At 46.0% G+C, this 22,817-nt stretch overlaps 6 non-coding genes across 6 annotated transcripts; all 6 read left to right on the forward strand.

Moving 5' to 3' along the window:
• Positions 1-327: 327 nt before the first annotated feature.
• On the forward strand, positions 328-399 carry trnag-ucc (transfer RNA glycine (anticodon UCC)). The gene has a single exon. It is a non-coding gene; the product is annotated as a tRNA-Gly (tRNA).
• Positions 400-3,509: 3,110 nt separating this feature from the next.
• On the forward strand, positions 3,510-3,581 carry trnag-ucc (transfer RNA glycine (anticodon UCC)). The gene has a single exon. It is a non-coding gene; the product is annotated as a tRNA-Gly (tRNA).
• Positions 3,582-6,702: 3,121 nt separating this feature from the next.
• On the forward strand, positions 6,703-6,774 carry trnag-ucc (transfer RNA glycine (anticodon UCC)). The gene has a single exon. It is a non-coding gene; the product is annotated as a tRNA-Gly (tRNA).
• Positions 6,775-9,923: 3,149 nt separating this feature from the next.
• trnag-ucc (transfer RNA glycine (anticodon UCC)) lies at positions 9,924-9,995 on the forward strand. Its single transcript has one exon. It is a non-coding gene; the product is annotated as a tRNA-Gly (tRNA).
• A 3,098-nt stretch (positions 9,996-13,093) lies between these two features.
• Positions 13,094-13,165, forward strand: trnag-ucc (transfer RNA glycine (anticodon UCC)). Its single transcript has one exon. It is a non-coding gene; the product is annotated as a tRNA-Gly (tRNA).
• Positions 13,166-16,334: 3,169 nt separating this feature from the next.
• Positions 16,335-16,406, forward strand: trnag-ucc (transfer RNA glycine (anticodon UCC)). Its single transcript has one exon. It is a non-coding gene; the product is annotated as a tRNA-Gly (tRNA).
• Positions 16,407-22,817: the final 6,411 nt, after the last annotated feature.

The following is a 22,817-nucleotide window of genomic DNA, read 5'->3' on the forward strand; positions in this document are numbered from 1 at the left end:
GAAATCAGAGTTCACGGTCCGGTCAGGTGACCCTTTCTGAGAACTTCACAAGTTTTAATTGTGTGATCGTTCCAGGGTTGCCCTGGGATTTTCGTGCTATTTTTGTTATTGATTGATTTCAGATGATGAGAAATCCGAAATTCTGCTTTGTGTGTATTAAAAAGTGAGGCGGGGCATAATGAGACCTACCCACTCAGTAAATCTCAGTCTTTTATGACTTCTCAATTCTAATATTTCACTGCAAAATTTCCAACAAAACAACATCGAAATTTAGAGTCAAGAACTATTATTGCACATCAGCTGATTTCTAGGCGGCTACGTGCGGTAGCGATGGTGGTATAGTGGTGAGCATAGCTGCCTTCCAAGCTGTTGACCCGGGTTCGATTCCCGGCCATCGCAAACTGTGAATTTTAAAACCATTCCTAACCAAAAGAGCCGAAAACTTAAGTGGTAATTAAACACTAACATCTGCACATCACACTGAGTCAGCCACACCAACGTTGCCAGACCTCTGGAGTGCAGACACAACTTTGAAGTTGAGGATGCGCCCAGGAGGATTAAGGAGTCAAGTCGATCACGATTCACATAAACTGGAGTCATGGCAGAATTCCTTGGTTTTCCATCTTATTTGAAAAGAAATGTTTCCGGATTTCACTCATTTCAACATTACTCTCAGTGTTGTTTGTGAAATACAGCCTAATATCAAGTGAAATGTGGGTGGGCAGTTCACAAATATCCAAACAACGTTATTTCTCATATCGAATCGGTCATGTTATTTTTTTAGGTGCAGGTCAGAAATAGGAGGAATGGAGACCAGCTGCTTTTATATTTCCAGTATGAGAAAATGACTCGATAAAACTCTGAGAGATGATAGAAATGACCACACAGTGAGTGAAAGTTTAATCCAGGATAAAGTTAAAAATCACACAACACCAGGTTACAGTCCAACAGCTTTATTTGGAAGCACTAGTTTTAGGAGTGCTCCGAAAGCTAGTTGGACTATAACCTGGTATTGTGTGATTTTGAACTTTGTCCACCCCAGTCCAACACCGGCTCCTCCACGTCATCACCCGAGATAGTCATCATGGATTTGTTAAGGGAAGGTAGTGTCTGATGAACGTGACTGATTTTCTTTGAAGGATAAAGAATGGATGGAGTGTTTGCGATGTAGATCAACCTGATGATAAGAAGGACCATAAGACACAGTATTTATAGCAAAAGGATTAAAGTATCATGCAGCTGAAATGATGTATTAAACACATTTAGTTTTAGCCTTTCATCTTTTATAATGGGTTTGCTAGTTTCCGTTCTTTAACATGAGAATCTCAGAACCTTTTTAAAGTTACGTTCTCGAGATAACTTCAGATTTTCTAACAAGAGGTGCCATCTCAGCTCAGACAATGCATTAAAGGTGTGAGGTTAAAGTCTGTCTGTGTCCCAATCTTGAGTCAGACTGGTTCTAACCTCCCAGTCGGAGAACACTTCAGCGGTCTGGGACTTTCTGTCTCGGACCCCTGGGTGACCATCCTCCAAGGCAGACTATGGGACAGGCAACAATGCAAAGTGGCCAAGCAGAGGCTGATAGTCAAGTTCGGTAGCCATGGGGATGGCTTTCACTGGGACCTTGGGTTCATGTTACACGACACGTGACAACACTGCACTGTATACTATTTCACGTACACGCACAAACACACACACACAAACACAAAAGTACACTCCTACCGACCCACACACTCATGCATACCCTCTCTCAAACACAAGCTCTCTCTCATAAACTCACTCATACACAGCCACTCACGCACCCTCTTATACCCCAGTACACACACACATGCACACACACGCACACAGACACACACACACACACACACACAGCCACAGATACACACACATGCACCCACACACACAGGCACATACACAGTGATTCCGGGTTCTCATGACTCTAAGCTGGAGACTACCATTGCCTGCAGACCCGACCTTCCTCCCCCTACCACACCATGAACGTTAACACTTGGTCATGCCCTTACACCGCCGTCTGTGCCCTCTCTTGACCCCGTCCTTTCCATCTTGCCCACCGCCCCTCCATGCCTGCGCTGGGTTGCTTTGACAAAGTCAATTTCACTTCCTATGTCAATTTCACTTCCTATGTCAATTTCACCGCATCGCGTTTTCTTTTTTCCCCTCACGAACCGGGATCACACTACTCTGAGCTTGCTGACCCATCCACCCCCTCGCTTTGCCCTCCCGGCTAGCGCTTTGTGTTTCGTGGGACCCGCGGGAGTAGCTGCGGAAGCCCTCCTCAATACCTAAGCGGATAACACTGTTCTGCTCGGAGACAGGGAAGTCTGCCGATGCTGGAGCCCGAAACATCGATTTCCCTGCTGCCTGACCTGCTGTGCTTTTCCAGCAACACACTCTCAACACTGTTCTGCCACGACCCTGTCTTGGTTCCACACAATCCCATTTATCATTAAGGCGCCACGGCATCCCAAGGACTTGGGACCGCTGGTAACTAAATTATAACAGCGGCCTCAGCACTCTGCACCCCTTGACCTTGGAAAGCCCATCGTGGTTCAGGTAACCTATCTAGGGCAGGGAGGCTTTTGCGTGCACTGCCTTCCCACATCAGTGGAAGCGACCTTCACTAAACCTCTGCCCATGACTACCCCCCTCCTGTGAAGTTCAACATCACACAACACCAGGTTATAGTCCAACAGATTTAATTGGAAGCTCGAGATTTTGGACAACCACCTGATGAAGGAGCAGCGCTCCGAAAGCTAGTGCTTCCAATTAAACCTGTTGGACTATAACCTGGTGTTGTGTGATTTTTAACTTTGTATACCCCAGTCCAACACCGGCATCTCCAAATCATGCCCTCCCGTGAAAACCCCTTACTGCTGACTGACACCTCCCCCTCTTCTACAAAGTCAAAGAGAAAACTGCAAATCGATCAACGGGATCGAACTTCAAATTAATACATATTCCTCGAGAGGGTTCTGCTTCCGGAACTGTTACCCGGAATTCCCTCCTCTCCACAATTACTGCAGCATGGCCTCAGTCTAACGGATCCTTTTTTTTGCCCTTTTGTATTCCTAAAACCCTTTCCAAGTTTTAAAACCCGAAAGAACTGCGGATGCAGTAAGTCCGAACCCAAACCCGAAGTCGGTGGTAAAGCTGTATGAAGAGAAATCAGAGTTCACGGTCCGGTCAGGTGAGCCTTTCTGAGAACTTCACAAGTTTTAATTGTGTGATCGTTCCAGGGTTGCCCTGGGATTTTCGTGCTATTTTTGTTATTGATTGATTTCAGATGATGAGAAATCCGAAATACGGCTTTGTGTGTATTAAAAAGTGAGGCGGGGCATAATGAGACCTACCCACTCAGTAAATCTCAGTCTTTTATGACTTCTCAATTCTAATATTTCACTGCAAAATTTCCAACAAAACAACATCGAAATTTAGAGTCAAGAACTATTATTGCACATCAGCTGATTTCTAGGCGGTTGCGTGCTGTAGCGATGGTGGTATAGTGGTGAGCATAGCTGCCTTCCAAGCAGTTGACCCGGGTTCGATTCCCGGCCATCGCAAACTGTGAATTTTAAAATCATTCCTAACCAAAAGAGCCGTAAACTTCAGTGGTAATGAAACACTAACATCTGCACATCACACTGAGTCAGCCACACCAACGTTGCCAGACCTCTGGAGTGCAGACACAACTTTGAAGTTGAGGATGCGCCCAGGAGGATTAAGGAGTCAAGTCGATCACGATTCACATAAACTGGAGTCATGGCAGAATTCCTTGGTTTTCCATCTTATTTGAAAAGAAATGTTTCCGGATTTCACTCATTTCAACATTACTCTCAGTGTTGTTTGTGAAATACAGCCTAATATCAAGTGAAATGTGGGTGGGCAGTTCACAAATATCCAAACACCGTTATTTCTCATATCGAATCGGTCATGTTATTTTTTTAGGTGCAGGTCAGAAATAGAAGGAATGGAGACCAGCTGCTTTTATATTTCCAGTATGAGAAAATGACTCGATAAAACTCTGAGAGATGATAGAAATGACCACACAGTGAGTGAAAGTTTAATCCAGGATAAAGTTAAAAATCACACAACACCAGGTTACAGTCCAACAGCTTTATTTGGAAGCACTAGTTTTAGGAGTGCTCCGAAAGCTAGTTGGACTATAACCTGGTATTGTGTGATTTTGAACTTTGTCCACCCCAGTCCAACACCGGCTCCTCCACGTCATCACCCGAGATAGTCATCATGGATTTGTTAAGGGAAGGTAGTGTCTGATGAACGTGACTGATTTTCTTTGAAGGATAAAGAATGGATGGAGTGTTTGCGATGTAGATCAACCTGATGATAAGAAGGACCATAAGACACAGTATTTATAGCAAAAGGATTAAAGTATCATGCAGCTGAAATGATGTATTAAACACATTTAGTTTTAGCCTTTCATCTTTTATAATGGGTTTGCTAGTTTCCGTTCTTTAATATGAGAATCTCAGAACCTTTTTAAAGTTACGTTCTCGAGATAACTTCAGATTTTCTAACAAGAGGTGCCATCTCAGCTCAGACAATGCATTAAAGGTGTGAGGTTAAAGTCTGTCTGTGTCCCAATCTTGAGTCAGACTGGTTCTAACCTCCCAGTCGGAGAACACTTCAGCGGTCTGGGACTTTCTGTCTCGGACCCCTGGGTGACCATCCTCCAAGGCAGACTATGGGACAGGCAACAATGCAAAGTGGCCAAGCAGAGGCTGATAGTCAAGTTCGGTAGCCATGGGGATGGCTTTAACTGGGACCTTGGGTTCATGTTACACGACACGTGACAACACTGCACTGTATACTATTTCACGTACACGCACAAACACACGCACACACACACACACAAAAGCACACTCCTACCGACCCACACACTCATGCATACCCTCTCTCAAACACAAGCTCTCTCTCATAAACTCACTCATACACAGCCACTCACGCACCCTCTTATACCCCAGTACACACACACATGCACACACACACACACACATGCATACACACACACTCTCACAGACCCGCACATCTCTACATGCACACGCACACAGTCACACACACACACACACACAGCCACAGATACACACACATGCACCCACACACACAGGCACATACACAGTGATTCCGGGTTCTCATGACTCTAAGCTGGAGACTACCATTGCCTGCAGACCCGACCTTCCTCCCCCTGTGCCCTCTCTTGACCCCGTCCTTTCCATCTTGCCCACCGCCCCTCCATGCCTGCGCTGGGTTGCTTTGACAAAGTCAATTTCACTTCCTATGTCAATTTCACTTCCTATGTCAATTTCACCGCATCGCGTTTTCTTTTTTCCCCTCACGAACCGGGATCACACTACTCTGAGCTTGCTGACCCATCCACCCCCTCGCTTTGCCCTCCCGGCTAGCGCTTTGTGTTTCGTGGGACCCGCGGGAGTAGCTGCGGAAGCCCTCCTCAATACCTAAGCGGATAACACTGTTCTGCTCGGAGACAGGGAAGTCTGCCGATGCTGGAGCCCGAAACATCGATTTCCCTGCTGCCTGACCTGCTGTGCTTTTCCAGCAACACACTCTCAACACTGTTCTGCCACGACCCTGTCTTGGTTCCACACAATCCCATTTATCATTAAGGCGCCACGGCATCCCAAGGACTTGGGACCGCTGGTAACTAAATTATAACAGCGGCCTCAGCACTCTGCACCCCTTGACCTTGGAAAGCCCATCGTGGTTCAGGTAACCTATCTAGGGCAGGGAGGCTTTTGCGTGCACTGCCTTCCCACATCAGTGGAAGCGACCTTCACTAAACCTCTGCCCATGACTACCCCCCTCCTGTGAAGTTCAACATCACACAACACCAGGTTATAGTCCAACAGATTTAATTGGAAGCTCGAGATTTTGGACAACCACCTGATGAAGGAGCAGCGCTCCGAAAGCTAGTGCTTCCAATTAAACCTGTTGGACTATAACCTGGTGTTGTGTGATTTTTAACTTTGTATACCCCAGTCCAACACCGGCATCTCCAAATCATGCCCTCCCGTGAAAACCCCTTACTGCTGACTGACACCTCCCCCTCTTCTACAAAGTCAAAGAGAAAACTGCAAATCGATCAACGGGATCGAACTTCAAATTAATACATATTCCTCGAGAGGGTTCTGCTTCCGGAACTGTTACCCGGAATTCCCTCCTCTCCACAATTACTGCAGCATGGCCTCAGTCTAACGGATCCTTTTTTTTTGCCCTTTTGTATTCCTAAAACCCTTTCCAAGTTTTAAAACCCGAAAGAACTGCGGATGCAGTAAGTCCGAACCCAAACCCGAAGTCGGTGGTAAAGCTGTATGAAGAGAAATCAGAGTTCACGGTCCGGTCAGGTGAGCCTTTCTGAGAACTTCACAAGTTTTAATTGTGTGATCGTTCCAGGGTTGCCCTGGGATTTTCGTGCTATTTTTGTTATTGATTGATTTCAGATGATGAGAAATCCGAAATACTGCTTTATGTGTATTAAAAAGTGAGGCGGGGCATAATGAGACCTACCCACTCAGTAAATCTCAGTCTTTTATGACTTTTCAATTCTAATATTTCACTGCAAAATTTCCAACAAAACAACATCGAAATTTAGAGTCAAGAACTATTATTGCACATCAGCTGATTTCTAGGCGGCTGCGTGCTGTAGCGATGGTGGTATAGTGGTGAGCATAGCTGCCTTCCAAGCAGTTGACCCGGGTTCGATTCCCGGCCATCGCAAACCGTGAATTTTAAAACCATTCCTAACCAAAAGAGCCGAAAACTTCAGTGGTAATTAAACACGAACATCTGCACATCACACTGAGTCAGCCACACCAACGTTGCCAGACCTCTGGAGTGCAGACACAACTTTGAAGTTGAGGATGCGCCCAGGAGGATTAAGGAGTCAAGTCGATCACGATTCACATAAACTGGAGTCATGGCAGAATTCCTTGGTTTTCCATCTTATTTGAAAAGAAATGTTTCCGGATTTCACTCATTTCAACATTACTCTCAGTGTTGTTTGTGAAATACAGCCTAATATCAAGTGAAATGTGGGTGGGCAGTTCACAAATATCCAAACAACGTTATTTCTCATATCGAATCGGTCATGTTATTTTTTTAGGTGCAGGTCAGAAATAGGAGGAATGGAGACCAGCTGCTTTTATATTTCCAGTATGAGAAAATGACTCGATAAAACTCTGAGAGATGATAGAAATGACCACACAGTGAGTGAAAGTTTAATCCAGGATAAAGTTAAAAATCACACAACACCAGGTTACAGTCCAACAGCTTTATTTGGAAGCACTAGTTTTAGGAGTGCTCCGAAAGCTAGTTGGACTATAACCTGGTATTGTGTGATTTTGAACTTTGTCCACCCCAGTCCAACACCGGCTCCTCCACGTCATCACCCGAGATAGTCATCATGGATTTGTTAAGGGAAGGTAGTGTCTGATGAACGTGACTGATTTTCTTTGAAGGATAAAGAATGGATGGAGTGTTTGCGATGTAGATCAACCTGATGATAAGAAGGACCATAAGACACAGTATTTATTGCAAAAGGATTAAAGTATCATGCAGCTGAAATGATGTATTAAACACATTTAGTTTTAGCCTTTCATCTTTTATAATGGGTTTGCTAGTTTCCGTTCTTTAATATGAGAATCTCAGAACCTTTTTAAAGTTACGTTCTCGAGATAACTTCAGATTTTCTAACAAGAGGTGCCATCTCAGCTCAGACAATGCATTAAAGGTGTGAGGTTAAAGTCTGTCTGTGTCCCAACCTTGAGTCAGACTGGTTCTAACCTCCCAGTCGGAGAACACTTCAGCGGTCTGGGACTTTCTGTCTCGGACCCCTGGGTGACCATCCTCCAAGGCAGACTATGGGACAGGCAACAATGCAAAGTGGCCAAGCAGAGGCTGATAGTCAAGTTCGGTAGCCATGGGGATGGCTTTAACTGGGACCTTGGGTTCATGTTACACGACACGTGACAACACTGCACTGTATACTATTTCACGTACACGCACAAACACACGCACACACACACACACAAAAGCACACTCCTACCGACCCACACACTCATGCATACCCTCTCTCAAACACAAGCTCTCTCTCATAAACTCACTCATACACAGCCACTCACGCACCCTCTTATACCCCAGTACACACACACATGCACACACACACACTCACACAGACCCGCACATCTCTACATGCACACGCACACAGACACACACACACACACACAGCCACAGATACACACACATGCACCCACACACACAGGCACATACACAGTGATTCCGGGTTCTCATGACTCTAAGCTGGAGACTATCATTGCCTGCAGACCCGACCTTCCTCCCCCTACCACACCATGAACGTTAACACTTGGTCATGCCCTTACACCGCCGTCTGTGTCCTCTCTTGACCCCGTCCTTTCCATCTTGCCCACCGCCCCTCCATGCCTGCGCTGGGTTGCTTTGACAAAGTCAATTTCACTTCCTATGTCAATTTCACTTCCTATGTCAATTTCACCGCATCGCGTTTTCTTTTTTCCCCTCACCGAACCGGGATCACACTACTCTGAGCTTGCTGACCCATCCACCCCCTCGCTTTGCCCTCCCGGCTAGCGCTTTGTGTTTCGTGGGACCCGCGGGAGTAGCTGCGGAAGCCCTCCTCAATACCTAAGCGGATAACACTGTTCTGCTCGGAGACAGGGAAGTCTGCCGATGCTGGAGCCCGAAACATCGATTTCCCTGCTGCCTGACCTGCTGTGCTTTTCCAGCAACACACTCTCAACACTGTTCTGCCACGACCCTGTCTTGGTTCCACACAATCCCATTTATCATTAAGGCGCCACGGCATCCCAAGGACTTGGGACCGCTGGTAACTAAATTATAACAGCGGCCTCAGCACTCTGCACCCCTTGACCTTGGAAAGCCCATCGTGGTTCAGGTAACCTATCTAGGGCAGGGAGGCTTTTGCGTGCACTGCCTTCCCACATCAGTGGAAGCGACCTTCACTAAACCTCTGCCCATGACTACCCCCCTCCTGTGAAGTTCAACATCACACAACACCAGGTTATAGTCCAACAGATTTAATTGGAAGCTCGAGATTTTGGACAACCACCTGATGAAGGAGCAGCGCTCCGAAAGCTAGTGCTTCCAATTAAACCTGTTGGACTATAACCTGGTGTTGTGTGGATTTTTAACTTTGTATACCCCAGTCCAACACCGGCATCTCCAAATCATGCCCTCCCGTGAAAACCCCTTACTGCTGACTGACACCTCCCCGTCTTCTACAAAGTCAAAGAGAAAACTGCAAATCGATCAACGGGATCGAACTTCAAATTAATACATATTCCTCGAGAGGGTTCTGCTTCCGGAACTGTTACCCGGAATTCCCTCCTCTCCACAATTACTGCAGCATGGCCTCAGTCTAACGGATCCTTTTTTTTTGCCCTTTTGTTTTCCTAAAACCCTTTCCAAGTTTTAAAACCCGAAAGAACTGCGGATGCAGTAAGTCCGAAACCAAACCCGAAGTCGGTGGTAAAGCTGTATGAAGAGAAATCAGAGTTCACGGTCCGGTCAGGTGACCCTTTCTGAGAACTTCACAAGTTTTAATTGTGTGATCGTTCCAGGGTTGCCCTGGGATTTTCGTGCTATTTTTGTTATTGATTGATTTCAGATGATGAGAAATCCGAAATACTGCTTTGTGTGTATTAAAAAGTGAGGCGGGGCATAATGAGACCTACCCACTCAGTAAATCTCAGTCTTTTATGACTTCTCAATTCTAATATTTCACTGCAAAATTTCCAACAAAACAACATCGAAATTTAGAGTCAAGAACTATTATTGCACATCAGCTGATTTCTAGGCGGTTGCGTGCTGTAGCGATGGTGGTATAGTGGTGAGCATAGCTGCCTTCCAAGCAGTTGACCCGGGTTCGATTCCCGGCCATCGCAAACTGTGAATTTTAAAACCATTCCTAACGAAAAGAGCCGAAAACTTCAGTGGTAATGAAACACGAACATCTGCACATCACACTGAGTCAGCCACACCAACGTTGCCAGACCTCTGGAGTGCAGACACAACTTTGAGGTTGAGGATGCGCCCAGGAGGATTAAGGAGTCAAGTCGATCACGATTCACATAAACTGGAGTCATGGCAGAATTCCTTGGTTTTCCATCTTATTTGAAAAGAAATGTTTCCGGATTTCACTCATTTCAACATTACTCTCAGTGTTGTTTGTGAAATACAGCCTAATATCAAGTGAAATGTGGGTGGGCAGTTCACAAATATCCAAACAACGTTATTTCTCATATCGAATCGGTCATGTTATTTTTTTAGGTGCAGGTCAGAAATAGGAGGAATGGAGACCAGCTGCTTTTATATTTCCAGTATGAGAAAATGACTCGATAAAACACCAGGTTACAGTCCAACAGCTTTATTTGGAAGCACTAGTTTTAGGAGTGCTCCGAAAGCTAGTTGGACTATAACCTGGTATTGTGTGATTTTGAACTTTGTCCACCCCAGTCCAACACCGGCTCCTCCACGTCATCACCCGAGATAGTCGTCATGGATTTGTTAAGGGAAGGTAGTGTCTGATGAACGTGACTGATTTTCTTTGAAGGATAAAGAATGGATGGAGTGTTTGCGATGTAGATCAACCTGATGATAAGAAGGACCATAAGACACAGTATTTATAGCAAAAGGATTAAAGTATCATGCAGCTGAAATGATGTATTAAACACATTTAGTTTTAGCCTTTCATCTTTTATAATGGGTTTGCTAGTTTCCGTTCTTTAATATGAGAATCTCAGAACCTTTTTAAAGTTACGTTCTCGAGATAACTTCAGATTTTCTAACAAGAGGTGCCATCTCAGCTCAGACAATGCATTAAAGGTGTGAGGTTAAAGTCTGTCTGTGTCCCAAGCTTGAGTCAGACTGGTTCTAACCTCCCAGTCGGAGAACACTTCAGCGGTCTGGGACTTTCTGTCTCGGACCCCTGGGTGACCATCCTCCAAGGCAGACTATGGGACAGGCAACAATGCAAAGTGGCCAAGCAGAGGCTGATAGTCAAGTTCGGTAGCCATGGGGATGGCTTTAACTGGGACCTTGGGTTCATGTTACACGACACGTGACAACACTGCACTGTATACTATTTCACGTACACGCACAAACACACACACACACACAAAAGCACACTCCTACCGACCCACACACTCATGCATACCCTCTCTCAAACACAAGCTCTCTCTCATAAACTCACTCATACACAGCCACTCACGCACCCTCTTATACCCCAGTACACACACACATGCACACACACACACACATGCATACACACACACTCTCACAGACCCGCACATCTCTACATGCACACGCACACAGTCACACACACACACACACACACACACACAGCCACAGATACACACACATGCACCCACACACACAGGCACATACACAGTGATTCCGGGTTCTCATGACTCTAAGCTGGAGACTATCATTGCCTGCAGACCCGACCTTCCTCCCCCTACCACACCATGAACGTTAACACTTGGTCATGCCCTTACACCGCCGTCTGTGCCCTCTCTTGACCCCGTCCTTTCCATCTTGCCCACCGCCCCTCCATGCCTGCGCTGGGTTGCTTTGACAAAGTCAATTTCACTTCCTATGTCAATTTCACTTCCTATGTCAATTTCACCGCATCGCGTTTTCTTTTTTCCCCTCACCGAACCGGGATCACACTACTCTGAGCTTGCTGACCCATCCACCCCCTCGCTTTGCCCTCCCGGCTAGCGCTTTGTGTTTCGTGGGACCCGCGGGAGTAGCTGCGGAAGCCCTCCTCAATACCTAAGCGGATAACACTGTTCTGCTCGGAGACAGGGAAGTCTGCCGATGCTGGAGCCCGAAACATCGATTTCCCTGCTGCCTGACCTGCTGTGCTTTTCCAGCAACACACTCTCAACACTGTTCTGCCACGACCCTGTCTTGGTTCCACACAATCCCATTTATCATTAAGGCGCCACGGCATCCCAAGGACTTGGGACCGCTGGTAACTAAATTATAACAGCGGCCTCAGCACTCTGCACCCCTTGACCTTGGAAAGCCCATCGTGGTTCAGGTAACCTATCTAGGGCAGGGAGGCTTTTGCGTGCACTGCCTTCCCACATCAGTGGAAGCGACCTTCACTAAACATCTGCCCATGACTACCCACCTCCTGTGAAGTTCAACATCACACAACACCAGGTTATAGTCCAACAGATTTAATTGGAAGCTCGAGATTTTGGACAACCACCTGATGAAGGAGCAGCGCTCCGAAAGCTAGTGCTTCCAATTAAACCTGTTGGACTATAACCTGGTGTTGTGTGATTTTTAACTTTGTATACCCCAGTCCAACACCGGCATCTCCAAATCATGCCCTCCCGTGAAAACCCCTTACTGCTGACTGACACCTCCCCCTCTTCTACAAAGTCAAAGAGAAAACTGCAAATCGATCAACGGGATCGAACTTCAAATTAATACATATTCCTCGAGAGGGTTCTGCTTCCGGAACTGTTACCCGGAATTCCCTCCTCTCCACAATTACTGCAGCATGGCCTCAGTCTAACGGATCCTTTTTTTTTGCCCTTTTGTATTCCTAAAACCCTTTCCAAGTTTTAAAACCCGAAAGAACTGCGGATGCAGTAAGTCCGAACCCAAACCCGAAGTCGGTGGTAAAGCTGTATGAAGAGAAATCAGAGTTCACGGTCCGGTCAGGTGAGCCTTTCTGAGAACTTCACAAGTTTTAATTGTGTGATCGTTCCAGGGTTGCCCTGGGATTTTCGTGCTATTTTTGTTATTGATTGATTTCAGATGATGAGAAATCCGAAATACTGCTTTGTGTGTATTAAAAAGTGAGGCGGGGCATAATGAGACCTACCCACTCAGTAAATCTCAGTCTTTTATGACTTCTCAATTCTAATATTTCACTGCAAAATTTCCAACAAAACAACATCGAAATTTAGAGTCAAGAACTATTATTGCACATCAGCTGATTTCTATGCGGCTGCGTGCTGTAGCGATGGTGGTATAGTGGTGAGCATAGCTGCCTTCCAAGCAGTTGACCCGGGTTCGATTCCCGGCCATCGCAAACTGTGAATTTTAAAACCATTCCTAACCAAAAGAGCCGAAAACTTCAGTGGTAATTAAACACGAACATCTGCACATCACACTGAGTCAGCCACACCAACGTTGCCAGACCTCTGGAGTGCAGACACAACTTTGAAGTTGAGGATGCGCCCAGGAGGATTAAGGAGTCAAGTCGATCACGATTCACATAAACTGGAGTCATGGCAGAATTCCTTGGTTTTCCATCTTATTTGAAAAGAAATGTTTCCGGATTTCACTCATTTCAACATTACTCTCAGTGTTGTTTGTGAAATACAGCCTAATATCAAGTGAAATGTGGGTGGGCAGTTCACAAATATCCGAACAACGTTATTTCTCATATCGAATCGGTCATGTTATTTTTTTAGGTGCAGGTCAGAAATAGGAGGAATGGAGACCAGCTGCTTTTATATTTCCAGTATGAGAAAATGACTCGATAAAACTCTGAGAGATGATAGAAATGACCACACAGTGAGTGAAAGTTTAATCCAGGATAAAGTTAAAAATCACACAACACCAGGTTACAGTCCAACAACTTTATTTGGAAGCACTAATTTTAGGAGTGCTCCGAAAGCTAGTTGGACTATAACCTGGTATTGTGTGATTTTGAACTTTGTCCACCCCAGTCCAACACCGGCTCCTCCACGTCATCACCCGAGATAGTCATCATGGATTTGTTAAGGGAAGGTAGTGTCTGATGAACGTGACTGATTTTCTTTGAAGGATAAAGAATGGATGGAGTGTTTGCGATGTAGATCAACCTGATGATAAGAAGGACCATAAGACACAGTATTTATAGCAAAAGGATTAAAGTATCATGCAGCTGAAATGATGTATTAAACACATTCAGTTTTAGCCTTTCATCTTTTATAATGGGTTTGCTAGTTTCCGTTCTTTAATATGAGAATCTCAGAACCTTTTTAAAGTTACGTTCTCGAGATAACTTCAGATTTTCTAACAAGAGGTGCCATCTCAGCTCAGACAATGCATTAAAGGTGTGAGGTTAAAGTCTGTCTGTGTCCCAATCTTGAGTCAGACTGGTTCTAACCTCCCAGTCGGAGAACACTTCAGCGGTCTGGGACTTTCTGTCTCGGACCCCTGGGTGACCATCCTCCAAGGCAGACTATGGGACAGGCAACAATGCAAAGTGGTCAAGCAGAGGCTGATAGTCAAGTTCGGTAGCCATGGGGATGGCTTTAACTGGGACCTTGGGTTCATGTTACACGACACGTGACAACACTGCACTGTATACTATTTCACGTACACGCACAAACACACGCACACACACACACACAAAAGCACACTCCTACCGACCCACACACTCATGCATACCCTCTCTCAAACACAAGCTCTCTCTCATAAACTCACTCATACACAGCCACTCACGCACCCTCTGAAACCCCAGTACACACACACATACACACATGCATACACACACACTCTCACAGACCCGCACATCTCTACATGCACACGCACACAGTCACACACACACACACACACACACACACACACAGCCACAGATACACACACATGCACCCACACACACAGGCACATACACAGTGATTCCGGGTTCTCATGACTCTAAGCTGGAGACTATCATTGCCTGCAGACCCGACCTTCCTCCCCCTACCACACCATGAACGTTAACACTTGGTCATGCCCTTACACCGCCGTCTGTGCCCTCTCTTGACCCCGTCCTTTCCATCTTGCCCACCGCCCCTCCATGCCTGCGCTGGGTTGCTTTGACAAAGTCAATTTCACTTCCAATGTCAATTTCACTTCCTATGTCAATTTCACCGCATCGCGTTTTCTTTTTTCCCCTCACGAACCGGGATCACACTACTCTGAGCTTGCTGACCCATCCACCCCCTCGCTTTGCCCTCCCGGCTAGCGCTTTGTGTTTCGTGGGACCCGCGGGAGTAGCTGCGGAAGCCCTCCTCAATACCTCAGCGGATAACACTGTTCTGCTCGGAGACAGGGAAGTCTGCCGATGCTGGAGCCCGAAACATCGATTTCCCTGCTGCCTGACCTGCTGTGCTTTTCCAGCAACACACTCTCAACACTGTTCTGCCACGACCCTGTCTTGGTTCCACACAATCCCATTTATCATTAAGGCGCCACGGCATCCCAAGGACTTGGGACCGCTGGTAACTAAATTATAACAGCGGCCTCAGCACTCTGCACCCCTTGACCTTGGAAAGCCCATCGTGGTTCAGGTAACCTATCTAGGGCAGGGAGGCTTTTGCGTGCACTGCCTTCCCACATCAGTGGAAGCGACCTTCACTAAACCTCTGCCCATGACTACCCCCCTCCTGTGAAGTTCAACATCACACAACACCAGGTTATAGTCCAACAGATTTAATTGGAAGCTCGAGATTTTGGACAACCACCTGATGAAGGAGCAGCGCTCCGAAAGCTAGTGCTTCCAATTAAACCTGTTGGACTATAACCTGGTGTTGTGTGATTTTTAACTTTGTATACCCCAGTCCAACACCGGCATCTCCAAATCATGCCCTCCCGTGAAAACCCCTTACTGCTGACTGACACCTCCCCCTCTTCTACAAAGTCAAAGAGAAAACTGCAAATCGATCAACGGGATCGAACTTCAAATTAATACATATTCCTCGAGAGGGTTCTGCTTCCGGAACTGTTACCCGGAATTCCCTCCTCTCCACAATTACTGCAGCATGGCCTCAGTCTAACGGATCCTTTTTTTTTGCCCTTTTGTATTCCTAAAACCCTTTCCAAGTTTTAAAACCCGAAAGAACTGCGGATGCAGTAAGTCCGAACCCAAACCCGAAGTCGGTGGTAAAGCTGTATGAAGAGAAATCAGAGTTCACGGTCCGGTCAGGTGAGCCTTTCTGAGAACTTCACAAGTTTTAATTGTGTGATCGTTCCAGGGTTGCCCTGGGATTTTCGTGCTATTTTTGTTATTGATTGATTTCAGATGATGAGAAATCCGAAATACTGCTTTGTGTGTATTAAAAAGTGAGGCGGGGCATAATGAGACCTACCCACTCAGTAAATCTCAGTCTTTTATGACTTCTCAATTCTAATATTTCACTGCAAAATTTCCAACAAAACAACATCGAAATTTAGAGTCAAGAACTATTATTGCACATCAGCTGATTTCTAGGCGGCTGCGTGCTGTAGCGATGGTGGTATAGTGGTGAGCATAGCTGCCTTCCAAGCAGTTGACCCGGGTTCGATTCCCGGCCATCGCAAACTGTGAATTTTAAAACCATTCCTAACCAAAAGAGCCGAAAACTTCAGTGGTAATTAAACACGAACATCTGCACATCACACTGAGTCAGCCACACCAACGTTGCCAGACCTCTGGAGTGCAGACACAACTTTGAAGTTGAGGATGCGCCCAGGAGGATTAAGGAGTCAAGTCGATCACGATTCACATAAACTGGAGTCATGGCAGAATTCCTTGGTTTTCCATCTTATTTGAAAAGAAATGTTTCCGGATTTCACTCATTTCAACATTACTCTCAGTGTTGTTTGTGAAATACAGCCTAATATCAAGTGAAATGTGGGTGGGCAGTTCACAAATATCCAAACAACGTTATTTCTCATATCGAATCGGTCATGTTATTTTTTTAGGTGCAGGTCAGAAATAGGAGGAATGGAGACCAGCTGCTTTTATATTTCCAGTATGAGAAAATGACTCGATAAAACTCTGAGAGATGATAGAAATGACCACACAGTGAGTGAAAGTTTAATCCAGGATAAAGTTAAAAATCACACAACACCAGGTTACAGTCCAACAGCTTTATTTGGAAGCACTAGTTTTAGGAGTGCTCCGAAAGCTAGTTGGACTATAACCTGGTATTGTGTGATTTTGAACTTTGTCCACCCCAGTCCAACACCGGCTCCTCCACGTCATCACCCGAGATAGTCGTCATGGATTTGTTCAGGGAAGGTAGTGTCTGATGAACGTGACTGATTTTCTTTGAAGGATAAAGAATGGATGGAGTGTTTGCGATGTAGATCAACCTGATGATAAGAAGGACCATAAGACACAGTATTTATAGCAAAAGGATTAAAGTATCATGCAGCTGAAATGATGTATTAAACACATTTAGTTTTAGCCTTTCATCTTTTATAATGGGTTTGCTAGTTTCCGTTCTTTAATATGAGAATCTCAGAACCTTTTTAAAGTTACGTTCTCGAGATAACTTCAGATTTTCTAACAAGAGGTGCCATCTCAGCTCAGACAATGCATTAAAGGTGTGAGGTTAAAGTCTGTCTGTGTCCCAATCTTGAGTCAGACTGGTTCTAACCTCCCAGTCGGAGAACACTTCAGCGGTCTGGGACTTTCTGTCTCGGACCCCTGGGTGACCATCCTCCAAGGCAGACTATGGGACAGGCAACAATGCAAAGTGGCCAAGCAGAGGCTGATAGTCAAGTTCGGTAGCCATGGGGATGGCTTTAACTGGGACCTTGGGTTCATGTTACACGACACGTGACAACACTGCACTGTATACTATTTCACGTACACGCACAAACACACACACACACACAAAAGCACTCTCCTACCGACCCACACACTCATGCATACCCTCTCTCAAACACAAGCTCTCTCTCATAAACTCACTCATACACAGCCACTCACGCACCCTCTTATACCCCAGTACACACACACACATGCACACACACACACACATGCATACACACACACTCTCACAGACCCGCACATCTCTACATGCACACGCACACAGACACACACACACACACACAGCCACAGATACACACACATGCACCCACGCACACAGGCACATACACAGTGATTCCGGGTTCTCATGACTCTAAGCTGGAGACTATCATTGCCTGCAGACCCGACCTTCCTCCCCCTACCACACCATGAACGTTAACACTTGGTCATGCCCTTACACCGCCGTCTGTGCCATCTCTTGACCCCGTCCTTTCCATCTTGCCCACCGCCCCTCCATGCCTGCGCTGGGTTGCTTTGACAAAGTCAATTTCACTTCCTATGTCAATTTCACTTCCAATGTCAATTTCACCGCATCGCGTTTTCTTTTTTCCCCTCACGAACCGGGATCACACTACTCTGAGCTTGCTGACCCATCCACCCCCTCGCTTTGCCCTCCCGGCTAGCGCTTTGTGTTTCGTGGGACCCGCGGGAGTAGCTGCGGAAGCCCTCCTCAATACCTAAGCGGATAACACTGTTCTGCTCGGAGACAGGGAAGCCTGCCGATGCTGGAGCCCGAAACATCGATTTCCCTGCTGCCTGACCTGCTGTGCTTTTCCAGCAACACACTCTCAACACTGTTCTGCCACGACCCTGTCTTGGTTCCACACAATCCCATTTATCATTAAGGCGCCACGGCATCCCAAGGACTTGGGACCGCTGGTAACTAAATTATAACAGCGGCCTCAGCACTCTGCACCCCTTGACCTTGGAAAGCCCATCGTGGTTCAGGTAACCTATCTAGGGCAGGGAGGCTTTTGCGTGCACTGCGTTCCCACATCAGTGGAAGCGACCTTCACTAAACCTCTGCCCATGACTACCCCCCTCCTGTGAAGTTCAACATCACACAACACCAGGTTATAGTCCAACAGATTTAATTGGAAGCTCGAGATTTTGGACAACCACCTGATGAAGGAGCAGCGCTCCGAAAGCTAGTGCTTCCAATTAAACCTGTTGGACTATAACCTGGTGTTGTGTGATTTTTAACTTTGTATACCCCAGTCCAACACCGGCATCTCCAAATCATGCCCTCCAGTGAAAACCCCTTACTGCTGACTGACACCTCCCCCTCTTCTACAAAGTCAAAGAGAAAACTGCAAATCGATCAACGGGATCGAACTTCAAATTAATACATATTCCTCGAGAGGGTTCTGCTTCCGGAACTGTTACCCGGAATTCCCTCCTCTCCACAATTACTGCAGCATGGCCTCAGTCTAACGGATCCTTTTTTTTTTGCCCTTTTGTATTCCTAAAACCCTTTCCAAGTTTTAAAACCCGAAAGAACTGCGGATGCAGTAAGTCCGAACCCAAACCCGAAGTCGGTGGTAAAGCTGTATGAAGAGAAATCAGAGTTCACGGTCCGGTCAGGTGACCCTTTCTGAGAACTTCACAAGTTTTAATTGTGTGATCGTTCCAGGGTTGCCCTGGGATTTTCGTGCTATTTTTGTTATTGATTGATTTCAGATGATGAGAAATCCGAAATACTGCTTTGTGTGTATTAAAAAGTGAGGCGGGGCATAATGAGACCTACCCACTCAGTAAATCTCAGTCTTTTATGACTTCTCAATTCTAATATTTCACTGCAAAATTTCCAACAAAACAACATCGAAATTTAGAGTCAAGAACTATTATTGCACATCAGCTGATTTCTAGGCGGCTGCGTGCTGTAGCGATGGTTGTAGAGTGGTGAGCATAGCTGCCTTCCAAGCAGTTGACCCGGGTTCGATTCCCGGCCATCGCAAACTGTGAATTTTAAAACCATTCCTAACCAAAAGAGCCGAAAACTTCAGTGGTAATTAAACACGAACATCTGCATATCACACTGAGTCAGCCACACCAACGTTGCCAGACCTCTGGAGTGCAGACACAACTTTGAAGTTGAGGATGCGCCCAGGAGGATTAAGGAGTCAAGTCGATCACGATTCACATAAACTGGAGTCATGGCAGAATTCCTTGGTTTTCCATCTTATTTGAAAAGAAATGTTTCCGGATTTCACTCATTTCAACATTACTCTCAGTGTTGTTTGTGAAATACAGCCTAATATCAAGTGAAATGTGGGTGGGCAGTTCACAAATATCCAAACAACGTTATTTCTCATATCGAATCGGTCATGTTATTTTTTTAGGTGCAGGTCAGAAATAGGAGGAATGGAGACCAGCTGCTTTTATATTTCCAGTATGAGAAAATGACTCGATAAAACTCTGAGAGATGATAGAAATGACCACACAGTGAGTGAAAGTTTAATCCAGGATAAAGTTAAAAATCACACAACACCAGGTTACAGTCCAACAACTTTATTTGGAAGCACTAATTTTAGGAGTGCTCCGAAAGCTAGTTGGACTATAACCTGGTATTGTGTGATTTTGAACTTTGTCCACCTCAGTCCAACACCGGCTCCTCCACGTCATCACCCGAGATAGTCATCATGGATTTGTTAAGGGAAGGTAGTGTCTGATGAACGTGACTGATTTTCTTTGAAGGATAAAGAATGGATGGAGTGTTTGCGATGTAGATCAACCTGATGATAAGAAGGACCATAAGACACAGTATTTATAGCAAAAGGATTAAAGTATCATGCAGCTGAAATGATGTATTAAACACATTCAGTTTTAGCCTTTCATCTTTTATAATGGGTTTGCTAGTTTCCGTTCTTTAATATGAGAATCTCAGAACCTTTTTAAAGTTACGTTCTCGAGATAACTTCAGATTTTCTAACAAGAGGTGCCATCTCAGCTCAGACAATGCATTAAAGGTGTGAGGTTAAAGTCTGTCTGTGTCCCAATCTTGAGTCAGACTGGTTCTAACCTCCCAGTCGGAGAACACTTCAGCGGTCTGGGACTTTCTGTCTCGGACCCCTGGGTGACCATCCTCCAAGGCAGACTATGGGACAGGCAACAATGCAAAGTGGTCAAGCAGAGGCTGATAGTCAAGTTCGGTAGCCATGGGGATGGCTTTAACTGGGACCTTGGGTTCATGTTACACGACACGTGACAACACTGCACTGTATACTATTTCACGTACACGCACAAACACACGCACACATACACACACAAAAGCACACTCCTACCGACCCACACACTCATGCATACCCTCTCTCAAACACAAGCTCTCTCTCATAAACTCACTCATACACAGCCACTCACGCACCCTCTGAAACCCCAGTACACACACACATGCACACACACACACACATGCATACACACACACTCTCACAGACCCGCACATCTCTACATGCACACGCACACAGTCACACACACACACACACACACACACACACAGCCACAGATACACACACATGCACCCACACACACAGGCACATACACAGTGATTCCGGGTTCTCATGACTCTAAGCTGGAGACTATCATTGCCTGCAGACCCGACCTTCCTCCCCCTACCACACCATGAACGTTAACACTTGGTCATGCCCTTACACCGCCGTCTGTGCCCTCTCTTGACCCCGTCCTTTCCATCTTGCCCACCGCCCCTCCATGCCTGCGCTGGGTTGCTTTGACAAAGTCAATTTCACTTCCAATGTCAATTTCACTTCCTATGTCAATTTCACCGCATCGCGTTTTCTTTTTTCCCCTCACGAACCGGGATCACACTACTCTGAGCTTGCTGACCCATCCACCCCCTCGCTTTGCCCTCCCGGCTAGCGCTTTGTGTTTCGTGGGACCCGCGGGAGTAGCTGCGGAAGCCCTCCTCAATACCTCAGCGGATAACACTGTTCTGCTCGGAGACAGGGAAGTCTGCCGATGCTGGAGCCCGAAACATCGATTTCCCTGCTGCCTGACCTGCTGTGCTTTTCCAGCAACACACTCTCAACACTGTTCTGCCACGACCCTGTCTTGGTTCCACACAATCCCATTTATCATTAAGGCGCCACGGCATCCCAAGGACTTGGGACCGCTGGTAACTAAATTATAACAGCGGCCTCAGCACTCTGCACCCCTTGACCTTGGAAAGCCCATCGTGGTTCAGGTAACCTATCTAGGGCAGGGAGGCTTTTGCGTGCACTGCCTTCCCACATCAGTGGAAGCGACCTTCACTAAACCTCTGCCCATGACTACCCCCCTCCTGTGAAGTTCAACATCACACAACACCAGGTTATAGTCCAACAGATTTAATTGGAAGCTCGAGATTTTGGACAACCACCTGATGAAGGAGCAGCGCTCCGAAAGCTAGTGCTTCCAATTAAACCTGTTGGACTATAACCTGGTGTTGTGTGATTTTTAACTTTGTATACCCCAGTCCAACACCGGCATCTCCAAATCATGCCCTCCCGTGAAAACCCCTTACTGCTGACTGACACCTCCCCCTCTTCTACAAAGTCAAAGAGAAAACTGCAAATCGATCAACGGGATCGAACTTCAAATTAATACATATTCCTCGAGAGGGTTCTGCTTCCGGAACTGTTACCCGGAATTCCCTCCTCTCCACAATTACTGCAGCATGGCCTCAGTCTAACGGATCCTTTTTTTTTGCCCTTTTGTATTCCTAAAACCCTTTCCAAGTTTTAAAACCCGAAAGAACTGCGGATGCAGTAAGTCCGAACCCAAACCCGAAGTCGGTGGTAAAGCTGTATGAAGAGAAATCAGAGTTCACGGTCCGGTCAGGTGAGCCTTTCTGAGAACTTCACAAGTTTTAATTGTGTGATCGTTCCAGGGTTGCCCTGGGATTTTCGTGCTATTTTTGTTATTGATTGATTTCAGATGATGAGAAATCCGAAATACTGCTTTGTGTGTATTAAAAAGTGAGGCGGGGCATAATGAGACCTACCCACTCAGTAAATCTCAGTCTTTTATGACTTCTCAATTCTAATATTTCACTGCAAAATTTCCAACAAAACAACATCGAAATTTAGAGTCAAGAACTATTATTGCACATCAGCTGATTTCTAGGCGGCTGCGTGCTGTA

The sequence above is a fragment of the Chiloscyllium plagiosum genome, unplaced genomic scaffold (genome assembly GCF_037043375.1).
Source record: "Chiloscyllium plagiosum isolate Xiang-an unplaced genomic scaffold, Cpla_swu_hap1 HiC_scaffold_12, whole genome shotgun sequence".
Lineage (NCBI taxonomy): Eukaryota > Metazoa > Chordata > Chondrichthyes > Orectolobiformes > Hemiscylliidae > Chiloscyllium > Chiloscyllium plagiosum.